General features: G+C 39.9%; 1 long non-coding RNA gene and 1 other non-coding gene across 2 annotated transcripts in view; one reads left to right on the top strand and one right to left on the bottom strand.

The window, feature by feature from the left end:
* LOC117196649 (uncharacterized) overlaps nt 1-22,748 on the top strand; it is a 58,617-nt gene that overhangs the window by 31,322 nt on the left and 4,547 nt on the right. The gene's annotated exons all lie outside the window — the stretch shown is intronic.
* Nucleotides 22,128-22,234, bottom strand: LOC117196656 (U6 spliceosomal RNA). The gene has a single exon (XR_004476944.1). It is a non-coding gene; the product is annotated as a U6 spliceosomal RNA (small nuclear RNA).

Raw genomic sequence — 22,748 nt, 5'->3', positions numbered from 1 at the left:
TAAAAAAGGAAAGGAAAGGAAAGAAAAGAGAGGTTCAGGACATATTGTAAAGTGAACTAAGAACAGTATGCATGTATGTAGTCTGGGTCCATGTGGGTTTGTTTTTAAGTGTTCATATACATACATATATCTTTGTTTCTGCGTAGAATATTCAGGAAGGATACCTAAGAGCAGTAGTGTTTTCTATTAGTAATGCTATTAGCATCATTACTTGATAATAATTTCACAAGTAAGAGCAGGCAGGGGGAAGGCCATTGTGTTTTTCAAAATCTGCGGATGTTGGTCAAAATCAATAGATTTGTTGACCTATTTGTAAAAAGTTAGTCCTCCCGGGCAGGGCTGCTGAAACTGCAACCAGGGAACATAATAGAGACAGACAGTGAAACACTTGACTTTTACCAACAGCTTTGGTTTTCCCCCTTGGCCAAACACATTAACAGCCATTTAAAAAGGAAACACTATAATTACACCCTACATGATAAATAAAAACAGCAGCAAAATGATAGGATTAGACTCTTAATCCTTATTACCACCTACTTAGAAGACGGGTGTGACAGCCACTCATTCGGGAATACACCTAAGGCCACACCTTATGTCATATTACATCTTGTTTGTCAGATACCTTATGCTTGGTGTTCCAGCACAAAGGAACGTAACCAGAGAAATTCCACCCAGCAAGCTCTCCAGCTTAGCTGAGTATCTGCATAGCCCCAGAAACTTTGCTGGCGCCTCTTCTTCCTTCCCATTTGGCAGCTTGCACTTCGGTGGTGAGTGATGCAGGATTGTGATGCAAGAACACTTCCTGTTCTCTCCAGAGCATTAGCTTTATGGCACATAAAGCTTAAAAGATAGGAACTTCGCAAGGGTCCATTCCATTCTATTTATATTATATTAGTTATACTATATTATATATCTTAAAATAAGAAGGGCTTTCACCCTTGTTTTCTTGGGAGAATCTCATGGAAATACAATCTTTGAAACCCTTTTTCAAAAGCAATTTCAGGTCTGTAAAACAAGAACCTTAAAACTGTCTTTACTTTTTTATCTAACAATTTTACGTCTATAATTCCATCTCTATCAAATCATCCAAGAGATAGACAAGATTTAGGTACAAGGATGTTCTTTAACTTTTTATTATCACAGTGAAATCATTCTTATGTTGAATAGTAAGAGTTAAATCAGCTACAGTAATTCATAGGATAGAATAATATAGTGTCATTAAGAATATTAATGACAAGATTCATATAAACTATGCACACACAATATCAGTCTAATTTTTTTATTTATAATGTTAACTGTTGCTCTTTCTGAGATTTGGCATGATTTTATGCTTTCCTGTACTTTGTAAGTTTCCTTCAATGACTATTTCTTTCATTACCAGAAAAACAAATGTAAAAATGTCACTGATCCTCATAAGAGTTTGCTCAGTTATTACCACCTGCCCTTTGAGAACTGGTGATTGGCTCCAGTCAGCCCTCACCTAGGAGTTGGCCCACACTCACCATAACCTTAGCATCACCTCATTCTAAGCATGCCGGCAGAACTGAGCTGGAACCTGAGTAAGCCTCAGTGATAAGCAGTGCTAGTGCAAAAACACCAGCACTTTACCTTTTCCCCAGTTCCAATTATGACTCCTAGTAGTAGGCAAAACATCCAGCTTCAAACTCTCTTAGTTTCTGATAGGCAAAAGAGAGACAACAGCCCCAAACCCATCGACAGAGAAGAAGTTCATTTCTCCCCCGATGTTATAAGCCAGGTATTGAAACTTTCAGAAAGGTTAGAAGAATGGCACAGTTGATGTTACAATGTCCCCAATAAATTGAACTGTGGAGAGCTAAGATATGGATAACCAGGGAGTCACACACACACATAAACACACACACACACACACACACACACACACACACACACACACAGTTGAAGAGTAATAAATTGACTCCCAACTTGTCATTTATCTAACCAACAGTTAGATAAATTTGTTCATCTTCTAGTTTATTAAAAAGGTCAAAAGCTAGTTCTATTTGTTGTTTAGAGTAGATCCTCATTTAAGCATTTTGTAAAAGGACATCAGAAGGACTCAGAAATCCCTAAGGAAGTTTATCTTAAACAATTTATTTAAATGGCAGATATGCTTATAAGGTGTTACGGAAAGACCCGAACAAATTTTTTGCCCAACCCAATAATTCGGTTTTTAACACAAGCCACTTTGACATCCTCAAGGCTAGGTGCTTGAGGATCAGTATTTAATAGCAATCAGTATTTATTTAGTCAACACTAGCAATGTGTGAAACAGTATTTCTCAAGTGGGCCAAGGCTGAGATTGGGGCATACACTATTGGACATGCACAATAGGCAACATGATGACAAGCACTCCCACTTCTCACTCTGTGCATCCACAGGTTTACATGGAGGCTGGGGAGATTCCTGGGAGAACTCAGTGTCCATAACTAGAGCTGACACACAGAGGCATTTCTGGTTGGAGACAGAACCAATTGCACAGAGAGACAGAGAATGCAGAAACGTGCTAGAGCCAGTTCCTATCAGTTAAAGAGAGCCCAGTGTGGGCCTCTCTTCCCAGCTCCCCATTCGGTGACTGTGCGTTGGTAGTCATGAAATTGGCCATGGTGTGAGCATTTACACCAAGGAAAATGGCAAGTGCTATAAATTGGGGCCTTCCTCACCCCTACCCCCCAAGCCAGTTATAAAACATTTACTAGCACACCACTGGGAGAGCCTCTGAAAGAGAGCACATCTAGGGAATGAGATTCTGGAGTGACAAGCCACATTCAGCATTACTCGAATGAGTTTCAGCCCCACCAATCCTGGAGACCACTGTGTGCTCTGGGAGGGCCCCTCTATGGGCCCCTCTAATGTTGGGTTGGAAGGAAAGGGCATGAGACCCAGCATCTTTGAGTACATGTCTACATCCCATGGGTCTTTTAAAAATCTAATATTTCCAGTCTGTCAATAGTACTATCAGTGTTCTCACTAAAGAGCTGGGGTAGAAGAGGCCACATAAGGTGAATATCATAGTATCCATGTCTCAACATGTTTCCTGCTAGGTCCTGTCTCTGGAAAGACCAAGGGAATTAATCACATAGGATCAATCACAGAGCAAGCCTGGTAAGGGATAGTGTAAAAACTGGTTCTCTGCCTTAACCTGTGGTGGAAGCTACAGAGTTCCTGTACCACCCTTGATTTTCCATCACACTGACCTCTGTGATGTTCAAATAAAGTGAATGCAGAAGTTTTTCATAAGTTTAAGTCTTCCATGGCTGATTTTTCAGCAACTCTGAAGACTGTTCCGCAAGAGGGAGGCTCTGATCTATAGCACTGGTACCTACCACAGCAACAGAGCCAAGGAGCTGCCTCCTAGCATCTGTAGAGTGTTAGCAGAGAGGGACGGGAGCCATTTCCCTCCTCATTTCATAGACTGAACAGGAGCAAATGCAGGGTGATTAGTGGGGGTCAGCATTCCTCTGGGGTAACACTGTGAAGTGAAATAGCGCAGTACACAAATTACCAAGGCAGGATGTAAAAGGAAAATTACAAAGTGTTATGGGAGCACAGTGGGGAAATAGTGTTTCCTGCTGGGAGAAATCAGAAAACTTCCCAGGGAGAACTAATATTTGAACTGGGACTTAAAGGCTAAATACAATTTCAATAATAGCTATGGAAAAAAGGGAATGTTTGGCAAAATGTATTGTAGGTTGTGAAAACAGCATAGACAGAGTACTACTATATTGTTTATATTGTTCATTTTCTATATACTATGATGTTTGGACATCTTACAAACCTTTCTGGCTGAGTAGAGACTGCCTCTCCTGGGGCTAACCAGTAGAGATAGCAAAAGACCCAGCTGCGAGCAGGCCTTTGACATGCAAATTTACCATTCCAGAGCCCTACCTCCTCTTCTGGCCCCTATACCCATGGAGGCAACATTCTTCTGCTTTAATCATCTCAGGGCCAAGTGCCAGGCAACCAGGGACCACCACGAAGGCATAGAGCCTGCCAAAGTTATTCAAACTAGCCAATCCTAAACTATCTCCCCTGGCCGGCCTGGCCTTTCCCAGGGAAACCCCTTAAAGGCTCTAGTTCTGGCTTTCCTCTGGCTCCTGTCATCTGCCGGCTGACCAAAACCTGGTGTTCCTCCCATGGCCCTGCCTGGTGTGGCGTGCCTCTGTCTCTAGGATCAGTCATTATAACACACTTGCTTTTCCTGAGCTTCTCCTGTGCCCCTCTTGTGGCCATACCTGACTGACCACCTCATAAAAGAACAACGAACTACTATAAAGGAAGAAAGTTCTGGGTATGTTCAGGAGACTGGAACTTGGCCTGTGCATGTTTAGGAGGGGAGACTGAAGGGCAGTTGACTAGATCATGGAGGACCTGGACTGCTATGGCGAGGAACAGACCACAGAGGCATCTGAACATGGAAGAGGCAGGTGCAGAGCTATATTTCTGGTTAGTGGGGCACTGGACAAGGCTGGAGATGGGAAACCAAAAACAGCTGGAGTCATCCAGATAAGCATGCATGGAGACAGTGAGAGAGAGAAGGCGGGGTCAAGAACTAGACATCAGTGACATCATTAATAAAGAAAGTGAACTACATAATCAGGATTGGAGACAAAGGTGAAGAGTCTGGTTCTTGAATTACAAGAATAAAACCCCTGTATAGGCTTTAGCATCAAGGGAGGGATTCATATATTTTGATTTTGACAGGTTACCATTACAGAGTCAAAATGAAAACCTGGTTGTTTTGACCTGCACTTCTTTTATTGTAACAGACTTGAGCATATCTTTATTCATTCATTAATTCAACAAATAATTAATTCCTACTTTGTTCCAGGTACCAGTCTGGTGTGAGGGATAGAGCAGTAAGCACAAGAGACAAAGCTCCCTGAGCTTATGAACGTTGCCTTCTAATGGGGAGAAATGAACGATAACCAAATAAATAAGAAAAAAAATAGTATAGCCAATAGTTGTAAATACCAGAAGAAAAGTAAAGTGGGGAAGGGGAATAGGAAATGCTGGCAGTCAGGGGTGCAATTTTGAATAGGGGATGCCTCATAAGAAAGTGACATATAAGCAAAAGCTTCATAGGTGAAGGTGTGAATGTAAAGGATAGATATCTGGGGAAAGAGTGATTTAGGCAGATGAAACAGTAAGCATAAAGACCTTTGGCGGGACCATATTTAGCTCCCTCTTTTAAAATATAAATTGAGAATTTGTAGTTAGTACTCTGAACTGTCTGTTCATATGTATAGTTTCTCTTAGGTTGCCTGTCATTTTCTTACTGAATTCTAAGAGTTTTTTGCCTGTTAAAGAAATTATCCCTTGCCTAACATATATATTACAAATATTTTCCTCTTTTATATGGTGAGTATATAGCCATATGTACCTGTATGAGCGTGTGTCATATTTAGACACAATTGCTGCACAGAAGTATTAAATTTTATGTAATAAATTTATCAACCCTTTCTTTATTGCTTATAGGTTTTTTGTCTTATGTAGGAAGGCCATCTCCACTCCAAAAATTTTTTTAATTATTCTTTTTTTTCTTCATTTAATTTTAAGGATTAAAAAATAAACATTTAGAACTTTGATCCATCTGAAATTTATTTTGTAATAAGTGAGGTAGGGTAAGTTTAAAAAACAAAGGACTCTTGAAATTGAGAAACTTCCAAGACCCAAAAGGATGGATTTCTAAATGTAATATAGCAAGAAGTTTGGGTTGAAATTAGTTGGAAAAGATTCTACTAAAGTCAACCTTCACAGACGCCACCAGCTATTCTCTAGCATCTCACTTCCCAAAGTGCTTCTGTGGCACTCTAGTACCACAAGATGACTACAGGTATCCAGCAAAAAAGTTTTCCATGTTAAAATAAGTTTTATAAACTTGGGATAATTATTTTTTAACTATGAACAGGAGCACTTTGGGCCACAGAACCCTTGTTTCATAAGGCATCTTGGTAACCAATGTTTATATCTGCAGCAGTGGTTCCTAGACTTGGTTACATCAGAAATACCTACAGGAATATTTATAACCTGCTATTGAATCTATTCCTGATCAACTGAATCAGAATATGTAGGAATTTTTTAAGCTTTCATTGACTGGTATTTTAGAATCAGTAGTCCAGAGCAGCCCCTATCAAACTAGGTTCCACTAGAGAATTAGCCCTAAAGAGTATTATTTGAATGACAATTTCCTCAGTGATTCCAAGGATGGGACATAGCTAGCTGTGTTCTTGATGCTCTTGATGCATAGGAGGGAAGTTAATTCATTGTGCACAATGGATTTCTGAGGGCATCACAGTTTAATTCTCTCCCAAAATCCAGGTTGAGAGGAGCTGGTCTACAATATTATGTAATAGGTGCAATAGAGCTAGATATGGTGCTTGCAAAACAAACAAACAAACCCTACCCCCTTATACTTTACTACCTCTTCATCTCGTTTCCCTTACAAACAGAACATTAAATGTTGAATTTGATAGTAAGGATGGGATCAAAATTAAACTTGGATATAGGCAGACTCACTCCTGGGCTTCTCAAATTAATAGAGTTCTCAGAAATTTGGCTTGATCGATCATTTTTTTTGTTGTTCTTTCTACACATAATAATGTTGATATGGTCTATTATGAAAGCTCATTAATAACAAAAAGTCATTTGTAAATAGATCTCATTTTTTTCTTTATCCTAACATGTCCTTATCTTGTTTATAATGCCTTCCACCAGTGTCTCAAAAGAAAGTGTAATATACTGCCGACTCCCTGAACTTCAATGCAAAATTAGGTACATTCAGTTTTGACAGTAAGAATGATTTTAATAATCTGAATAGCCTAATATGTAATCATAGTGCAAATATCATGCTTATTATCATATTTTTTCTCTTTCTAAATCAATGGTTTGGAAGCTCAAAGACTGTATTTCATTATATCCTAATTGGATTCACAGAGCTGTGATCTCCTTATAACCCTAATCCCTATTACAAAATGGAAAAATCATCACTAAACTTGATTTACCTCCTTTTAGGTAATGTCACCTACATTACCCTCATGGCAAAGGTTTTCTATTAAAATTTCTTTCTGAACTACGAAGTCTAGTCCTTTAGAATAACCAGGAAGAGCATATCTTACATTCTAGTGATTAGTATAAAAATTTAACACTTTCATTCCTGGCTAGCAAAACTAACATTCTGTCAAAGTCTAAATTATTAAAAATCACAAGCCCCACAGTAGATTTTGTAAAGCACTATTCCTGTGAAATGCTCTGCAAAGAAGGGTTCTTAAGGTCAAATAAGTTTAGGAAATGCTGAAATTCAAAATGTATCTCGGTATCTTATCTCCTTGAGAATTCCTGCAGTTTTTTTTTAAGTTTCTATTCAAAAATCTTCAAAATTATTAGACCAGAAATTCTTTTTGAGTATCTTATTTAGTGACGTCCTACAGAATATAGTTTGGAAATTGCTGAGCTAGACTAACATTTATGGAACATCTACTATATATGTTAGTTCTCACAAGTTCATTTAACATTGTAATAAGTCTCTTCCTAGCTAACATGTTGTGTGAGACCATCCATGAGCAAGGCCCAGATAACTAGTCATAGGGAACTCCTTCTTCAGTCAGTCATAGGGAACTCTTTAAAAGACCAGAGGTATGAGTTGAGCCAGAGATGGCAACGACAGGAACAGGTGCCCTGGGAGCTTGAGCCTGCTGCTCACACAACTTAGTTTAGTCTTCAACATCTGCTGACCGTCAGTCTCAGAGATAGCTCTTTCTCTTCCCTGTGATCATGGAGTGCTCTACGAACATCCGGTTTTATGGTTCGATGGATGAGGTAGTACCTAAGTCATGATGGACTACTTAAGTTGCATGTTCATATGGTGATTTGTTTCAGCATTCAGCCTCTTCTAGGTGCCAGTAGAAAGCTAAGAATTATTTCATAAATGCAGAATGATTATATTCAGAAGAGGGCATGGCTTGGCTCTCAAATCCTAAGGATATGCACTCTGATTCTCCTAGAGCATATCTCAAAGTTCCCTACAGCATCTCCAGCTGCTGGCTCTGCTGGGTCATAACACTCGAAGCGCACAACAGCTTGCACAGCAGTCTAGACCAGCTGCAGAGCTTCTTTTATTCTAAGCGTATTCAAAGCGGGCAAACTTACATGTCATCACCTGTACTGTGTCAGAACAGCACATTCAAATGTGGTGTATGTTGCCTTTAAAATCCAAAGAAACCCATCAAGCCTTCCTAGTGATAAGAGTATAAGGTATAGCAATTTGTCTTCCTTTTTTTAGGAGATAACCACATTTCCCAAGCCACTCAACTAGAAGTTTCACCAAGATGGCATACCTTGAATTTTCATGGGGTGTTTCTCCCACCTCTAGCTGCAAGTATTTTACCAAGGCACCTAAAGTACCTGTTACTTCCTACTTACCTGGTCCAATCAGCATAAGTCATCCATGTAATGAACTAACACACTGTACTATAGAATGGTGAGACACCTTTGGTTTCTGTGGACTAGTTTATTGCAAAAACCCAGAATGTTGACATAGCTCCAAATGAAGATGATGGAAGTATAGTGCTACCCCTGACAGATGAAAGCAAACTGCTTCTGGTGTTTTTTGCTATTCAGAATAGAGGGGGAAAATCATTATCCAGATCAATAGCTAATACCAGCTATTGTTCCAGCAAGGAGTCCACACCTGTAACATCTGCAGTAGTAATTGCAATAATCCACTGTCATTATTCCAGATTCATCTGTATTCTGCATGGACCAAACAGATGAGTTAATGTTGATGTGAAATGAATCAATGGCCCTGCAGCTTTCGAGATTTGATAGTGGCAGTGATCTTTGCAATTACCTCAGGGATGTAGTATTAATTATTGTATACTATTTGGGGGAAGCAAATCTATGGACTTCTACTGGGCCTCTCCTATCACAAAAGCTTTACTGCAAAGGTGAGGATGCCAACGTGGGGATGTTTCCAGTAGCTGATTAAATCTATTTCAATCATATTTTCAAAGATTAGCACAGTATGGCTTTGCAGACCTCCTAGGCCAACTGCCATGTGGATTTAGGTTAAAATTCCATTTTTCACCTCAACTCCAAAGCCCCTACTTTTACTGATAAAACTCAAGGGCCTTTTGGGTCCTTGGGGTTGTGTATCAGCTCAGAGCTCTGAGAAGTAAAAGAGACTTATTCAGAGAAGTCAGTCCTGAAGAATCTGGGTATTTTACTTTGCCTACTGTGGATTAACTTTGGTAAACAGCCACGGATTCCTGTGGGAAAGGCTAATAACAGATTTACAGTACATAATTGTGCCAGTGTTGCAGGATCCTTGATCAAGTTGACTAGATTCCCCTCCATTCACAGGGCCCTGTGAGCTGGCTCAGGTTGGAAATTGGGATGAGAACATGATTGTCAATGACTTAGATCTCTGGTACCAAACAAAATGGCTGCCCATCTATTTCAGTCCAAGGGACATCAATAAGGTGCTACCAAAGGTGTCTGTGGGTAAAACCATTCTGATTACAGTAACCACATATACTTTGTCTCTGGAAGTTAAGTCATCACACTCATTACTAAATTTTATTATTTTTGTCATTTGACACTAGTAATAGCAAAAAACTGAAATCAGTCCAAATGCTCATCAATAGTAGAGTGAATTTTTAAAATAGTTGTGGTGCATTCATGTAATAGAGCATCTTACAACCATGAAACTGAGTGAAATGCAGCAAGTATGAATCCTAAATAAAGAAATGTTGAGAAAAGATTAATCACAAAAGATACAGTAAAACCTCATTTTTTAAAAATTTCTAAAACAAAACTAAAGAAAGTATTATTTGCAGGGACTTGAAAATTCCTTATAAATGTTCTGTATCTTGAGCTGGGTAGGAGTACCTGAGTGTTCATTTTATTATTTAAAAAAATTATTCCCATATATTATATATACTCTTTTGTATGTATAATGTAGTTAACATTTTTAATATAAAATCTATTTATTTTTTAGTTATTTATTTTTTAGTTATTTTTACTTGTTGAAGCAGTGTTTCTTTAAATAATTGCTAAAATTTATTGAGCTCTCACCATATACCTGAGATTGTGCTAAATTCTTTACGTGGATTATCTACATTAATCTTCACAGCAAGTCCTTAAGGTAGGAACCATCACTATTTGCACTTTATATATATGCAAATGAAAGCATAGAGAAATTAACTAATTTGCCCAAGGTGACATGAGTAGTAGATAGTGGATCTGAATTTAATCTGCCTATACAGCCCAAATCAGAACTAGTACATACCATCTTTAAGAATGACACAGTCTGAGATTGGCCATGAAACATATATTACACAATTTTTGAGGATAAATAGACTGCATCAAAGCAGAATACATACATTTGCTGCTGGCTTTCCTTTCATTAGAAATATTCATCAGCGTTGAGTCTTTCATCGTTATGTTTGAATATCACCACTGGAAAGTAGACCACTAAAAATCATTCCTAACTGTAATTATGTTGGTTTCTACTTTTCATTCCTTTAGTTATTTGTGAATTTTTGTCATTACTTTCAGTTTTACACGTTTAAATTGGTTTTTTATTATGCAAAACATTTACATGATTCCAAAATCAAAATCATAAAACAAAGTAATTCAGAGAAGTCTTCATTGTATCCCTCTCCCCTCCTTCCTGTTCTCTCCCTCCCCTAAGAAAGGGAACTAATTTTTTAGTTTTTAGTTTATCTTTCCATTGTTTCCTTTTACAAATATATATTTCCTATTATGTCCTTTTTCTATTTGCACAAAGGTAGCATACAACACACAATATAAATCCTGAATCTGATTTAGGTATTTTTTTATAGAGAGATGCAGTGTAAGAGAAAAGTAAGTTTCTGAAGAAAAGTAAATTTTTTACTTGCTCTCAAGGAGCTTCAAGTTTAAGAAAATTAAGAGACTCAGATTGTCCTTCTTTCCCTGCTACTCTCTAGGTGATTCTCAGAAAGTCATGATATCAATCCATATCTCAGTTTCCCCAAGTATAAAATAGGAAGGAGACTAAAGATCTCTAAAGTCCTGTCCATCTTTAAGGCAAAAATGCCGCAACAATGTCTGAGTTGTGGATGATGAAGCACATCTAGCTTAAGTTAGGTAAATAGTGTAGGGGTTCAGAATATGTCACCCCAATCTATATGCCACTTTGACATATTGATTATTTTGAGTAAAAGTACTTGAGAAACAGCTGGTGCAAAAAGGATTCTCCTACCCTTTTGTCCCCCTTAAAGATAAATCTTCCACATCAAAGTTACACTCCCTGGGCTTCCCTGGTGGCGCAGTGGTTGAGAGTCCGATGCAGGGGACACGGGTTCACGCCCTGGTCCGGGAAGATCCCACATGCCGCGGAGCGGCTGGGCCCGTGAGCCATGGCTGCTGAGCCTGCGCATCCGGAGCCTGTGCTCCAAAGCGGGAGAGGCCACAACAGTGAGAGGCCCGCGTACCGCAAAAAAAAAAGAAAGTAAGTTACACTCCCTGTACCAGGAGGGTAAGAGGCATCATTGTCACCAGAGTCAGGGAATTAACGGCCAACAAGGCTGTATTAAACAAACCTTGTTACTTCTTCATCATTTTACTACCCCTAGCCCAAAACCCATTGTCTTGTCATTCTCCACAAATTTATTGTTTCTTTGTGTGCTTTGGTCACTATCTTTGTGGGGCTCTCATATCTATACGTAGCTGTATATGTATTTAAAATTGTTTTTCTCTTGTTAATCTGTCTTTTATTACAGGGGAGTCTCAGCCAAGAACCTAGAAGGGTAGAGGGAAAATGATTTCCTCACCTGCAATAGCTCTGAAGCATATTAGCAAATGTCCCAAGGTTTTGATTGACATGAGATGATTTCAATTTTCTCTCACTTTCTATGCCAACCCTTTAAGGTAAAGGCTGCAGGAAATATCTTTAGTTGAATGAAACATGGCATTAGCAAAGAAATGAGATGGACATTTTGTTCATGTTTAGAGCAGTTTCTATTTATGAAAGACTAATGAATGTTTTATCCACTGGAATCATTACTAGTAATTTTTAAATGACTGCTATGGCACAAAGTACTAAAACAATCTACTCCAAGCTCTTCAGACAGGATGCACAGTAATAATCAGCATTAGGCTGATGTATGAATAAACATTATAATGTATGTAAGAATAGTATGTTTACCTCAAGTAAACATAACATTATAATGTATGTAAGAATAGTATGTTTACCTCAAGTAGATTCAAGGAGTTGATGACCAATGTTGGAAATTTTTTTTTTTTTTTTTTTGCGGTACGCGGGCCTCTCACCGCCACGGCCTCTCCCGCTGCGGAGCACAGGCTCCGGACGCGCAGGCTCAGTGGCCATGGCTCATGGGCCCAGCCGCTCCACAGCATGCGGGATCCTCCCGGACCGGGGCCCGAACTCGTGTCCCCTGCATCGGCAGGCGGACCCTCAACCACTGCGCCACCAGGGAAGCCCCCCAATGTTGGAAATTTTGAGGAACAATTTAAGTGGTCATTTGGTAAACAAAGTAAGTACATTTATTGAGGTTGATTCTCTTGAGTAGAAATACATATTTTAGGGCTTCCCTGGTGGCGCAGTTGTTAAGAATCTGCCTGCCAATGCAGGGGACACAGGTTCAAGCCCTGGTCCAGGAAGATCCCTCATGCCATGGAGCAACTAAGCCTGTGCACCACAACTACTGAGCCTGCACTCTAGAGCCCACTGAGCCACAACTACTGAAGCCCGCGCCTAGAGCCCGTGCTCCGCAACAAGAGAAGCTACCACAATGAGAAGCCTGCGCACCGCAACGAAGAGTAGCCCCCTCTGGCCGCAACTAGAGAAAGCCTGCGTGCAGCAATGAAGACCCAACTCAGCCAGAAAAAAAAATAAAAAAGAAATACACATTTTAGTATTATTTCTAATAACTATTCTGCTAATAAAATAGGTCTATTAGATCTCAGATCATCTGAAATTCTCTGGATTACTGTGCTACAGAGGGACCTTGCCTTCAAGGGTTCATATAACTGGTTTGAAGAAGCACATCAGACCAGTAATAACCTCATACTGTGTGATTACTGCACATGTCTGTTCAACTTCCTTTTCTCTCTCTCCCCTTCTCTCTCTTATAAGATTTCAATGTGAATAGGAAAAGTTTATTTTGAGCTGTAAGTTGCCATCTAATATTTCAGGATCCGAGGCCTCGCAAAAATCTTTAATCCATTATTTTTCCTATTTTCTGTCATCAAAGGATTGGAAGTAATAGGCTCTATTTTCAAGATATCAGACGTTTGCTTTTTGGATTCAGTATTAGGAAAACATGGTAATATTTCAGATGAAAAGCATTCTTTAAATAATGAATATCTAGAGGAAATACTTCCTTTTCTTTTGTTAGGTGAACATTACTTATGGATACAAAAATCATTCTTCCACCAAAAATGATTTCTTACATTTGGCTCACTCTGTGTTCAGCTTATACTGTTTTAATTTCATAATAGTGTTTTCCTGGTAATCTTCCATCTGATCAGGTGGTAGCCTAAAACACTTGATCTGTGTTGGGAACCTCTGCTGGGGGAGGGATTGAGAGATAAGCATGGCTCAGAGCTGAGGGTGATCCAAGAAATAGCATCCAGAGTGAAAACAAAATGAAAAGCCAGAGAAATTATGTGATCAAAGTGTCAATCCAAAAGGCAAGATAAGAATATTCAGTTCTGAGGGACTTTCCTGGTGGCACAGCAGTTAAGAATCCACCTGACAATGTAGGGGACATGGGTTCAATCCCTGGTCCGGGAAGATCCCACATGCCACGGAGCATCTAAGCCCATGTACCACAACTACTGAGCCTGCGCTCTAGAGCCCGCAAGCCACAACTACTGAGCCTGCGCTCTAGAGCCTGCGAGCCACAACTACTGAGCCCGCGCCACAACTACTGAAGCCTGCGTGCCTAGAGCCCGTGCTCCACAACAAGAGAAGCCACCGCAATGAGAAGCCCGCACACCGCAACGAAGCATAGCCCCCGCTCGCCACAACTAGAGAAAGCCCGCGCACAGCAGTGAAGACCCAACACAGCCAAAAATAAAATAAATAAATTTCATTTTTTTTTAAATGGCTAAATTTCTCAAGAGGAGAGAACTTCAGTTCTCTGGCATCTGCAGTCACTTTTTCCCTTGGGGCATATGCAAATTATAAGAGATTGTCAATCTGAGATTTTTCCAGACTGCTGTGAGGAAGAAAAACCAGCAGAGATTTGAATGGTCTTGTGGGGCTACAGAGGTATAATTAAAGGCTTAAGGGACCTCAAACACAAAACCCTCAATACACCTGACATTTGCAAATTTCTGAAGTTGTGAGGGCAGGTGATTAAAAAGCTAAGCAGAAAACTTCTGAAACACTAACATGTTTTTCATAGACTTATGGGACTGGAGAAACAAAGATTAGACTTCAGGACTTGCAAGCTATGTCAAAAACTTCTGAAAATCAGAAAGAAATTTTCTGCTGTTTCATAATGCTAAAGAGACACAAACTAGACCTGCCAGGAGAAGGGAGACCAGTGAACACACCAGACATTTACTGATAGTTGAGAAAATCCTGAAGGACAACATCTTAGTAACACAAACAAGTCAGAGGCAGACTGAACCTTACCAAAACTAAAAGTCAGCCTCAATGCAGTTCATTCCCTGATTGGTTTAAGATGATCAATTTCAATTTCATCTGCCTAGCAGAGGAAAGGATAAACCCACCATGAAGAAATAAAAAGTCATTTGGAACTATATAATTTTTACACACAATGACCAGCATTCAATAAAAAAAATTCTAGACATACTGTGATTCAGGACCATATTACTAAAAACCACAAGAAAAAACATTCAATAGGAATAGAACCACAGGTGACATACACATTGGAGTTAGCAGATAAGGACTTTAACTATGATTAATATGTTCAAGAAAATAGAACTTTAAAATGTCTATGTCTAATATGTTCAAGAAAATTGAGAAAATCAATTTTAAAATGGAGAATTTTTCAGAGAATTATAATCTCTAAATAGAATCAAATGGAGATTTTAGAATTTAAAAATATATGATATTATGGGTTTAATAGAGCTTAGGAACAGAAGACAGGGGACTTCCCTGGTGGTCCAGTGGCGAAGACTCTGCGCTCCCAATGCAGGGGCCCAGGTTCGATCCCTGGTCAGGGAACTAGATCCCCCATGCGCTAACTAAGAGTTCACATGCCACAACTAAAAGATCCCACATGCCTCAACTAAGATCCGACACAGTCAAATAAATAAATATGGAAAAAAAAAAAGAAACAGAAGACAGGATTAATGAACAGCAAAAATGATCAATAGAAAATGCCTAAATTGAAGCACAAAGAAAATAGGAATGGAAAACATAGGATAAAACACAAAAGATATGTAGGACACACTGAAAATGTGTAATACACATGAGCCCCAGAAGGACAGGAGAGGATGATGCAAAAGGAATATTTGAAGATATAATGGCCAAGAATTTTCCAAATGAAGAACGATAGCAGCACACAAATTTATGAAACTCTGCCACAGATTCAAGAAGCAACCATCAGCAAAATAGATACAAAGAAAACCACACTGAGGCACATCATGATAATACTGGCTGAAAATCAAAAGGCAAGGCAAAGGAGAGAATCTAGGTTTACAGCAAAGGGCCAGAAATTGGAGAAAGGCCAGAGAAACAGAAAAAAAGAAGCTGGATTACTTGGATGATCCACAGAGTGGTACAGTTGACAAAGTATTTCAGAGATAGAGGTGAAAGCTCTCAAGAATAAAGAGACAGGCTAACTTTGAGTTTTACTTTTAGTTCACTTGTGCTAAGAAGCCTAAGAACAATAATGAAATCCCACGCAGTTTTTACACTAATTAATTTGAGTCACAACCAAGTTTTTTCTCTCTCTATTATATCCAAATAAGTTCATTTATATAATTTATTGTTTTCTAAACACTTTAAATTTCAGGAAGGGTTTGCTTCTTGCTGGGTTTCCTGAATCTGTGAGGACTGCTGTCCCCGACTCTCTCAGGCAGGAGCCCAGGCTTGGAAAAACGGAGCCAAAGAAAGGAAGATCCAAGAGAGTATATCAGTACCAAGGGGGACTTTTCCCCCTTCTCTCCTTTTCCAAGAGTGAATCAGAAATTCTAATAGGGGATGATGAGGAAAGGGCCAGTAATTGCATATTGAATGGCTCCCCATGTATTTCTGTCTGCCTCCTCCCCACCCTTGCCCTCATTAAGAACCACTTCTCTATATTGGTTGAATGAATCCCCCAGAGATCCTATTAAAATGCAGATTCCAACTCAGTAGCTCTGGTGTGGGGGGAGGGGATCTGGGATTCTGCATTTCTAACAAACTCCCAAGTGATGCAGGAGATTGCTTCACAGACTACTTTGAAAAGCAAGGTTTTAGGTGACCCCCAAATTATCTAAAATTGGCCACTCTGGCTGTTAAATGTGTACTGCCTTAAGATAGATCTGAAGTTCTCCCAAGAAGGTGGCTGGGGGTGGCAGCGGGGAGGCCAGCAGTCAGTGATTGCAATTTTGAAATGTTTACCAAAGTATATTCTGAACACTAACTACAGTAGTTGCAGAAGATGTTAATACATGTTCCTGAGAGGAAATAGTTCCATGGCCAAATAAGTTTAGGAAGCATAGTACACTTTTCCCCCTCTGAGAGATTCACGATGCATATTTGCATTTTAATGATTCTGAACCATCTGCAGTAGGGAAACATTTAATCTGATAATTTATTTAATTAACCATTAACACTCTGAGAACTAGTGTTCCATGGAATAAATTTTGGGATATGCAGCCATACAGAGCAGTAGCTGTCAAACTTTGGTGTGTATCGGAATTAGCTAGAGAGCTAATAGAGAACACAGATGCTGTTACTGAACCAAACTTGGGTCCACTCACCCACCATGCAGCAAAGCCAATTTACTGACACTGAGTTGTGGTAAAGTACAGTATTTATTGCAGGCACGAAGCAAGGAGAACAGGCAGCTCATGTTCAAAAGACCCAAACTCCCTGATGGCCTTCAGGGAAGGGTTTTTAAAGGCAACATTTGGGGTGAGGGCTGCAGGTGCATGACTGTCTTCTGATTGGTTGGTAGTGAGGTAACAGGGTGGTGTTTTAAGAGTCTTAATCATCAGCCTTCTGGTTCCAACCAGTCTGGGGTCTGAGTGCTTGCAGTCACCCTCCTCTACCAGGGCGGGGGTCTTAGTTTCTGCCGAACAACTCAAAGATATATGTTAGATTGTTATGTATATTCCTTGAGGAGGAACTAGGATTCTGTCTTATCATTGAACTATTATCATTACTTATCTTGCTTAATTGCTTTTCCTTTGTTTCTGCATTCCCTCACTTCCCTAATTAGTAACTGCTTGTGTCTGGCTCTTTGGAACTCAGGGAAGGCCTAGGAAACAAAGCCTTTTTCTACAAACAAGAAATGGGGGACACGGGCCCCACAGGGTCCTGCTCAATTTCATTGCTTGGTGAAGTTGGATACATCCTAGACCTTTGTATTTTCACCAAATTCTCCAAGTGATTATTAGTCCCACCAAAGTTTTAGAATGACTGCTATAGTCATCTCAGAGGAGTTTCTGTTACCAGCTGGAGAGGCAGGGTTGCCTGTTAGCCCAGCTTCCCTTTTGCAGGAGCCTATGTTATCCCTGGGAGGACCAGCATTGGCTGCAAACTGCCTTCATCTAAGGAAGAAGAACATTTAGGCCAGGTGGGGCACCCCAAAGATTCCTCTCTATGTTCTGTTGTACATACTGCAGGGATTCCTCCAAGTCTCTTCACTGTAACCTCCCAGTCATCAGTGGCTATCCATTAACCTTGCTCCAAATCAGAGCTCAGGAGAAGGACTTTCTCTCTAGAACCAATTCACTGATTCACTGAACAAATTTTCATCAGTCAGAATTTTGGCAGTATTCAATGAATAAGATGGACAGGCACTCCCACGAGGCAGCGGTAGGGAACAGACAATAAACAAGTAAATGAATAATTTCAGATAGTAATCAATGCTGTGAAGAAAATAATGTCACATGTTGGGAAGCGGAGATATTGAATAATATCATCTGAACTAAGATGGAACTCTGTGACTGAAAAACGAAGCAGGCAACTCCATGAAGTGCAATTATGAAGTTTATTGTGGGTAACTTAACATTCAGGCGGGCAGGATCAGGCAGAGAGATGATTCAGAGGCACTCGCAGCTGCACTCCGCACTGCCAAGGGGTACAGGGGGATATAAAGGGGCTAAGAATAAAAATAGAATCTGACTACCAAGTAAGAAGCACGTCCACACCAACTGGAACTGGGGGCTTTTCCTTCCCCCTGGGCGGGGGGCAGGTGTCTCATGACCATTAACCATCTGCGTCAGCAAAAAGCAGTCTTCAAGTTTTCATATCAGTTGAAGGTAAGGGTAAAAGTTGATAGGGAACTCCTCTGGTTTGGTGCATTCCTTGTGAGTTAGGCTAAAGCTCAGTCACTCAGAAAAAGAGATGGGGTAGGACTGTGGGCCTAAGATGGAGCTGACAAGATGGTGCCAGTGTGGTTCAGCCACATATCATGGGACGGAGAATGACTGAGTCAGGGATTCCATTTAGATACTGTAGTCCTGTAAGACTGCAAAAGTCCTAGGGCCAGTCCGGGTAATGTAGATCCCATTCCAGAAAGGCCAACAGTGACTGGGATTGGCCTTAATGGCTCAGAAAACTTCACCAGCTACCCCAAATATATCTGGTTAGGAGGCAGCCTATATCCCTTGTACCTACTACAGTGACTGGCTCATAAAGGGCCCCCAGTGAATACTGGTGAATGGTTGGCTGGCTGGCTGGCTGGCTGGCTGGATAAGTGGATTGTTGGATGTGTAGTTAGTTCCAGTGATTTTGACAAGATCTCTTTGGTGAGAACTTAAAGCGGGACTTGCTGAAGCTATTGGGCCAAACTGGGCATTCACTTTGAACGGCTCCCTTCTAAATGATAAGGCAATGGTGAGATATGCTATACCTGACCCTGAACATATGTGGTGTTCTAAGAGTTATGAGGCTGCCTTGGGGAAGTGACGACTTGAAATCTGAAGGCTGAGTAGAAATTAACCAGGAGGAGAAGAAAGAAAAAGGCATTTCAGGCAGAAGGCATAACCCAGCATAACTGTGGTGCAGCGGGAGAGCAGGATACTGGTGAGGCTCCGGAAGGAAGCTGGTCTGGAGAGGGGTGAGGAGAGGTGTGGGGCTAGAGGAGGTGGGAGAGGTAGGCCAGAGCCAGAGCCTGCAGGCAAGCTCAGGACTTTGTTCTGAGTCCCAGTAACTAACTGTGTGTCCACTCATTTGCCTTTACCCCCCTGTAAGCTCCTTTGTGTTTATGCTAGGGTGTCCCTCACCTAATAAGAAACCCAGTTCCTTCTACCAGCCCTGTGTTTAGGATTATATTAGTATAAGAAATTTCAGCTGTGGTGTCAAGTTACAGGCGGACTTAAGTAGGGATAAAAATAAAGTGGTACATTCTTGAGAATAAGGGAAATGGATGGTCCCCCTTGAACAAAGAGGAGGGATTGAGACATATAATCAGCTCTTTCTCTATGATATATCTGACCAAGGTAAATGCAGTGCCCCTCTCATCAGTCAGCAAACTACCAATTTGAAGTATCCAAAAATGTGTGCACTAAACTCTAACACACTTAGATCTGAAACTCTGGAATTCTTTGGCAATTTGGGGTGGCTCTGTTATAAAGCAGGGGCTGTGTAGAAATTACGGAGTGGTGATATTTATATCCTCCACAGTGGCTTGCATTAAGTAGGTGCAATAATTGATAATAAACACTAAGCTGAATTTTAGGACATTGAGAGCCACTGTATAATCAACAAATGCATGCATTTAGGACCATTATCTGGGACTCTTTTTTTTTTTTTTTTTTTAAACATCTTTATTGGAGTATAACTGCTTTACAATGGTGTGTTAGTTTCTGCTGTATAACAAAGTGAATCAGCTATATGTATACATACATCCCCATATATCCTCTCCCTCTTGCGTCTCCCTCCCCCAGAGTAACTGTTAATTCAGAGCCAGGCTGTGGAGTCTTCCTTGAGGGTTGTTATAGCTTGTAATTGGTCTGTTCATATTTTCTATTTCTTCCTGATTCAGTCTTGGCAGGTTGTGCCTTTCTAAGAATTTGTCCATTTCTTCCAGGTTGTCCATTTTATTGGCATAGAGTTGCTTGTAGTAATCTCTCATGATCTTTTGTATTTCTGCAGTGTCAGTTGTTACTTCTCCTTTTTCATTTCTAATTCTATTGATTTGAGTCTTCTCCCTTTTTTTCTTGATGAGTCTGGCTAATGGTTTATCAATTTTGTTTATCCTTTCAAAGAACCAGCTTTTAGTTTTATTGATCTTTGCTATCATTTCCTTCATTTCTTTTTCATTTATTTCTGATCTGATTTTTATGATTTCTTTCCTCCTGCTAACTTTGGGGTTTTTTTGTTCTTCTTTCTCTAATTGCTTTAGGTGCAAGGTTAGGTTGTTTATTCGAGATGTTTCCTGTTTCTTAAGGTAAGATTGTATTGCTATAAACTTCCCTTATCTGGGACTCTTGTCAAGGAAGAGGCACAATGTTTTGAGAGAGCCCTGGCCAAGATTCATGAAGACAATATTCTGATTCTTGCTCTGGCTCTGTCATGAAGGAGCTCGTGGCCCCTGGACAACTCTTTCAAACCACCATAAGCCCCACCTTCATTGTAAAATACGGTGAAGTCATAAGTATTGTTACAAGAATGGCAAAAGTTAAGTATCATCAAAATTATCTGAAAAATGTGTGAGGAAGAAAGTGCCTGAGGAAGGCGCAATCCTGCAACCTGACACACCCCACCACCTCTTAGTAAGTCCAGCATTGCCTATTTCTCCCCCAGTGTTGGAAACAATTGCTGTTGACTCAACTGAACACCAGATGAAGTGGTTGGCTTGCATTGAGGAGCCATGTTGTAACAAAAAATGTACCTTCTCTTTAAACACTAAAGCTACATTTCAGTGAGGTGTGATGCTTCCTGGGAAGCACCTGGTTCTGACTGAGGTAACACTGCCCACATGTATCTCTCTCATCTCCCCAGCTGCTGTTTCTGCATCTGTTAAGAGAAGAAAGTGATACCTCCTTGTCCCTACCTACCTCAAATGCATTTTATGAGGATAACTGTGGATACGTGTATAAAGTCCAAGTCAATGGGAAAAATCTCCAAAATCAATTTGTCACGTCAGCGCTGTTTTATGCAGCCAACATTTACAATAATGCAGTATCACACATGACAGAATCCCAGGGCTACAAGTGTTCTTCGAAGGATCCTCACTTTTCAACAAGGTGACCTACTCTGTGTTGCACTTAGACATTTTTCCTTTAATAACTTACCATCTGCTTCTTTAGAAATTTCACTCACTGTCTTAGTAATGTCTTTTGCAGCCATAAAAAATAAGTATTCTTGCCTGTGACAGCACTTCAGATTTTCAAGGAAAGCAGCTGTGTCTCCTCTTCTCACAGGACATGAGTACCAAAGCTTTCATTCACCATCCCAGATATATACAAAATTTATTTACCAACGTCCCTATCACAGGGCAGACAGGAGAGCCGGGCCTGCCTATGTGTGAGGTTCCTTGAGTGGAAAAAACTCATTTCTGGTTTGGAATAATGGCTGCAAACCCAGAGTAAATGTATCATAGGGCAGGTTGAAGATCCCTTTCTTAAATGAAAATTTCAGATTTGTGCATTTTACTGATACCAAACATGGACAAAAAAAGAAAAAGAAGAAAAAAAGAAAAAAATTCACCACCTTAATTCACCAAAAGGAATCCAATTTCTGAAGTCCGCCATCTTTTAAATATTTGAAATGTTTCCAGGGATTGTGTTTAGGTCATGCATGCATGCCATCTCTGGAATTCATTTTTCAAGGATCCAGGTTGAACAGAATTGAGATATGGGGATTTATTTATGTTTTCTAATGCCCAGAGATAATCAAGAATGCCACAGTTATTTCTCAAGAACAATATGACCTGGTGAACCCATTAACCTTTTTTTTTTTTTTTTTTTAAAATATGGAACGCTTCACAAATTTGCGTGTCATCCTTGCACAGGGGCCATGCTAATCTTCTCTGTATCGTTCCAATTTTAGTGTATGTGCTGCCGAAGCGAGCACCCCATTAACTTTAACAAGAGTAGGCATGAGAACAGACTGAGGTCACCTCCCTAACAACTCTAACAGCTTCTGAACAAATGGAATCCCATAAATTTTCCTAATTCCGTGGTTCTTAAAAGACCAATGGCTGAGTAATTGTACCAATGATATAATTCTGTTAACTATCCTGATCACTTTCTGAGCCTTGTAATGACTAGAATGTATAGCACATATAGTCTGGGATATACACTGTGAAATCTGTTCATGGTTTTTGCTAAAAGTTGATAAGTTTAAAAATACAGTGTAGGAAAATTACTTATGGTTGTGGAGGAAGATGGGAGAAAAGTGCCAAATGAGCTTTTAATGAGGACTTCTGAGTGTGAACATATGTAAAAAGAACCTTTAGACAGAAGTATTATGATAAACAAAAAAGATCAAGCTAAGTTCTCAAGAAAATTTATAGGTACAAGATCATCGTGTTTATATGTACAATGAACAACTTATTCATGAAGAACTATTTTGTTCACTGTTAATA

Source organism: Orcinus orca, chromosome 14 (genome assembly GCF_937001465.1).
Source record: "Orcinus orca chromosome 14, mOrcOrc1.1, whole genome shotgun sequence".
Taxonomy (NCBI): Eukaryota; Metazoa; Chordata; class Mammalia; order Artiodactyla; family Delphinidae; genus Orcinus; species Orcinus orca.
This window is presented reverse-complemented; position numbering and strand designations above follow the sequence as displayed.